Source organism: Echinops telfairi, unplaced genomic scaffold (genome assembly GCF_000313985.2).
Source record: "Echinops telfairi isolate 266 unplaced genomic scaffold, ASM31398v2 ScPeMD7_4;HRSCAF=17, whole genome shotgun sequence".
In the NCBI taxonomy this organism is placed as follows: domain Eukaryota; kingdom Metazoa; phylum Chordata; class Mammalia; order Afrosoricida; family Tenrecidae; genus Echinops; species Echinops telfairi.
Window position 1 is genome coordinate 12272228 of NW_022103900.1, and position 5332 is coordinate 12277559.

Below are 5332 nucleotides of genomic sequence, written 5' to 3' on the forward strand. Positions count from 1 at the left end.
TTTCCATTTTCTGAAGTGTGGCCTGGGAATTTTTTCTAAGAAAGGAACCACAGCAATCCTAATGTTCGCTTCGTCCCCATTTTACAGGAAACACTGAACTACACTGACTATCATCAAATGCTTGGGGACAGTTATTTTAAATATTATGTCCCATTATATATTCATTAAAAATGAAAGTTAAATACTGATTCCATTATCCTTCGTGAACATATGTGGAAGCCAAAACTGTGTTTTTCAACTTATTTTAATTTAGGAGAGATCTGGTTCTCACTGTACAAATTTGCTTAAATATTAAAGCTTTTATATAATAGAAAAGCTATTTTTAGTAAGTATAGAAGGACTTACTATGCCATTTAAAAATAACTGAAGAGAATTTATTTCAGAAAAAATAATTTAGTACAATTCTGGAAAACTTAAATATTATCATATGGTTGCAAAGACCAGTTAACTTAGAGTTAATGAATTGAGTTAATTAATCTGGATAGTGATAAAAATATGTGAACCAAGAAAGAATTAGTCGGATATATAAATCAAGACATAATTTTAATATCTACTGTTATAGAAGATTTGTACACAAACTTTGCCTTCAGAAAGGTTTTAATATCTAACAACTGGTTCAATTTTAGACTTGTAGAAAGCAATTTATTAAATTGAGTGAAGAAGTAATCTTTTACAATAATCTTATATTCTGCCCTATCAAATCGTCACCTGAAATATCTATATGTGTATATTTTGATAAATTTAGATTCCTAGGCACACTTGTTCATAAATCATAGAAGTTCAATTCAGTCACTACCTACTGAATGTTTGTAAATGTAATAGCAATATGACCAGTTTCGCCCCGCCCCCCTCCCTTGCAGGAAGGGGTAACTTGTTTAAGGGAATTGGCTACAAACACCTTATTATTTCCTATGAAAACCTTATTCTTACAATAAGAGTTACATGTAATCACTAATATGCTCCTAAGAAGAATTATTTGGTAAAGATGTATATATTTTATTAAATATGTAATAACAAAAGTATCTGAGGTTAATGCATACTAACATTTGTATTGAAATTAATATAACACTTATTACCAGAAATGATCTACATTTTCCTAAGGAATACTCAGTTTTCTAATTGGACCTGCTTTTGCCAATATATTAGAAACTGACACCAGTTCAAAGAGACTTGGTAGTGTTCTGGGTTAGATATTGGGCTAGCTGCAAAGTTCATGGTTCAAACCCACTAGCTGCTCCTCAAAAGAAAGATGAGGTTGTCATCTGCTACAAAGGTTTACAGTCACAGAAGCCCTAGAAAGGGTTGCTATGTTTTGGAATTGCTTCCATGGTAGTGGGGTTCTGAGTTTGAGTCACAAGGGTTAACCCAAACCACTTGAAAGAAAAGGATCCATCCATGCATTACATTCTAAATCTTATTGCTCATCCCACACACAACACACACACAGTCATACACTCAACTAACACAATCTTAATCTAAATTGCCTATCTTATATAATAATGCTAATGTTATTATTTACTATTTTGAAATTCCAGAGTATTTATATCACAAGAAAATCATTGTATAAATATTTACTATTTATAAGACTTCTTATTAAACATGTTATCTCCATTTCCCGACTTACTGATACCACAAAAGTGAAAGTAGAATCTTGTATACTGAATTTAGATGTGAAGCTAAGAATAAAATAGCCTCACTGCTTTCTGCTTTAAAAGGTAATTTCTGGATAAACCACAGTTGTTGGTTTTACCCCTCTTCTCTTTCTATTAGTTCATGCAGCACAGAACTATGTGTTTTAATAGATGACCTCAAAAGTTCTGTCTCTGATGAGATTCTAGAGCCTCATATGATAGTACAGTTAAAATCTGCCTCACTTGTAACTATAAATTCAGATGTTTCCTAGGTTAAACATGACCCAGTTAGTAGAAGCCCAGAATCCCTATAGAGATCCATATTAAAATAGCCTTTATAATGCTTCATTATGGTCATCAGATCATTAAATTAATTTTGCTAAATTCATAAAACATTGCATGGATTTCACTGATTTATATTCTGAATTATTTTTAAGATGTGAAAAAAAAATCTCATTACTTATCAATCTGAAAAGTTTTCCATTTTTTGTCAATATAAGGATTCCATTTAACTAGCCCTCAACAGCCTCTACTGTTTCCTTAAAGATTCATGCAGTAACACATGAGACTTGAATAATTTCTAGTAGTAGATTATGAATCAGGGCTCCATTATTTCTGTGAGCACGTATACACAATTTTCTGTATAAAACATATTGAATGTTATGTTTTGTTTTTGTTCAAAGTTCTTTTACACACCTTAAATGGTAAATAACTTGTTTTTTAAAAATACATTGATGATTAAATAATTTAAGGACAAAGCCTGAGTTTATTTTGTATCCTTGCATGAAGCAGCTTGTACTGATTATTCAACTACACATTTGATGAAAGTCCAACATTTAAATTATTCTTAGGTCAATATTTGGCCTATTAAAAGGTCCAAAAAAACAGAAACCTTATGAAACCTGGCTTCAACCGAAAACCGGAGCTTCACTTTTGAAGATGGTGTGCATGATGGTGGGGTGGTAATTTTCCAGGCAGCACACAGTCATGACTATCATCTTCTGGTTTGATTCTATTATTGGCTGAATATAGATTGATGTACTTGTCTCCACTGCAGCAATGTATAATGCATGAACAAGATTACTGGGGTAATTTAGAAACAGGATGCCTTTAATCTTCTGCTCAGATCAATCAATTATAATACATTGGTTATAGAATGTCCTATGATCTTACACTGAATCCTTAATAGAACTATTCTTAGAGCTAAATGAAGTTAAGAAAATATGAAGCCCACAGAACTTGGCCCATATATAAAACAGTGAAAATTTAACCACAGTTTGTGTATACAACCCAAACAAACAAACACACCACTCTGAAGGTTATTGAGAATGAAAAAATATCTCAAGAAACATGAAGCCCCTTTTCTCCAGGTGGCTGGTGTGGGAGGTGGTGGTGGGAAAGGAAGTGGAATTCAAAGATTTCTGAACTCAGTAGCATGTGGAAAGTAGTATCAGATTCATAAATTAAGGTATTATGCACTGTTGACTTGTATACATCAATGTATCTGGTCATATGACAAACGGATTTTGTAATTCAAACTGTATTTTAAAATTCTTGTTTCCTTTGTAAGCAGTATCAAGTCACTGGATCTTCATGCACTAAAAAAAGCAAAAGTAAAGAAGTAGTATTCATATAACCTTGTTGTAACTTACTGCTGTATCACTGTGCCTTCAAACTGTATATCATAGCTTAATTACAACCCACTGTACATTCAGGTTGTTAAATTGTCTCTGGAGTCATTGACATTTGTGGAGGGAGGAGAGTTTAGATTTAGTTCCGATGATATGTAGGAAAGGAAAGCATTGTGGGAACGAGGTGCAAATATCGACCTGTATTTCCATGTGTATCCAATGAAGGCAAGTGGTGTCTATGAATACCTCCGGACCACTTGCCTGAGTTTGCAGGTCTATTATCTGTGATGTGGTTGAATATAGGCAGAGAGCAGTTACTAGCGGCAGAATCAGAGTCAGCACCATGGATAGCTCCACGCATTCCATTCCCAGGACAGGAACTCTGGTGTCTGTCAAGCCCAAGGACAGCAGGGGAACGGAAAGACTGAAAGATCTACTTGGAAAGAAAACCAGAGAATAGCCGGGAAAGGTGGGCTGGGGGCTTTTAAGTGGTACTTTGGATGAGCGTGTTGTTTCAAAACTCAAGTGACGGATTTGAATTCAGCTCAAAATACCCTAAGAATCTGTGACCTATCATAGAAGATTCTTTATAAAGTAAAGCTAGTTTGCATTTCTGTTTATTTCCATTACTCTGATGTGGAAGAAGAGGAATTGCTTAGGTTTTTGTATGGAGGTAGATATTGGAAGGAAAGTTTTTTATTGATTTCCTCTTTGGTTTAGTTTCCACCTAATCCTTCCTGTCTGCTCTCCTAGGTCCCACTTCCTTTTCTCACTAAAGATTTGAGACTGCAACTGAGAAATTATGAACAAGCTGACTCAAGGCACAGGCCATGCAGGTTCATGGGCAAGAAGACCCCTGAAGCCACCCAATCACATGGTTGAAGAGAGGTTTCTCTCTGTGTCCCTGCTGCCAGGAGAGGGACATGAGAGTCAGCCTGGTTCTATTCCTGTAGGTTCTAAAGGGAACAAATTCTGTTTAAGACAGGAGCGGGGAGTGTAGCAAACTATGGACATAACAGAAATGAAAGGAAGAAAATCAAGAGGGGGAAAATACTAGAAAAATAACAGGAAAAACACTCTGCTCCGGTGGCTTGGTCACCTTTGATTTCCTTAAATTTCCAGGACAGTTTTGACAGAAGTGTACACTGTGAGATTCCCAGGTTTGGAGGCTCTCAGAAGCAAAGCCTAAGAGGACACAGTGTCCTAACCAAGACGACGCCTTACAGATAGTGGGAGTGGGCAGACGGGTGTCTCTGGAGTCTGGAAGAAGAACGACGCTGGAGGACACACTTAGGTTAGGCTGATACCTGTGAGCCCCTCCTACCTTCGCTTCCTTTCACCCTCTTGCTCCCCCATCTCGAACTCCACCCTTGTTTCAAAGTTCACAGACTTTGACCTTCATCCTTTTCTGGAAGCCTTCCAGTACCCAGACACTCATTCACCCCAACCTACAACTCTTCCGTGGCTCCAGTAACTCCAGCGGTGATCACTGGGCATGCTCAGCGGCGCGGGCTTGGCTGTGGGCAGGGTCGGGCGTGTCACTTCAGTCCTGGTTCGGTGTCCACTCCTGCACTCCCAGAGATCCGCACTGCACCTCCACCCTAAAGTGGCTCTCAGGTCCTCCCAGCCACCTGAGCGCCACCTCCCTGGAGGTGGTTTCCCCACCACTCTTTTCTCTACAGCTCAGGGGGAGGATGGCGCAGGACCGGACAGTGTTTTGTTCCGTTGTACAAAGAGTGGCTGGGAGTTGGAATTGACTTGAAGGCACCTAACAGCTACAAAGGGGTCCCAGCGAGGACTGCACGGGAGCAGCTCGGGGACGGAGCCCTGGGGCTGGGGGCTGGGGGCTGGGGGCTGGGGCGACCACCTTCCCAAGAGTAGCTGTTTGTCCTCTGAGTTTGGAGATTTCTTGGCTGGCTTCTGCGAAAGCACGCTTGAGTAATCCGAGCTGTGGCAGCGACCAAGCTCCCTGGATAAAGGGTGTGTGTGTGTGTGTGTGTGTGTGTAAGGGGAGAAGGCGGGGACAGAAACGTCAACCCCACCTCCCTCCAGCTTTCCTTTTTTCTTCCC

The 5332-nt window shown here is 38.8% G+C and overlaps 1 long non-coding RNA gene across 1 annotated transcript in view; it reads right to left on the reverse strand.

Moving 5' to 3' along the window:
* The window catches only part of LOC123522751, a 14639-nt gene that overhangs the window by 8832 nt on the left and 475 nt on the right, over positions 1-5332 (reverse strand). The window lies entirely within an intron of this gene.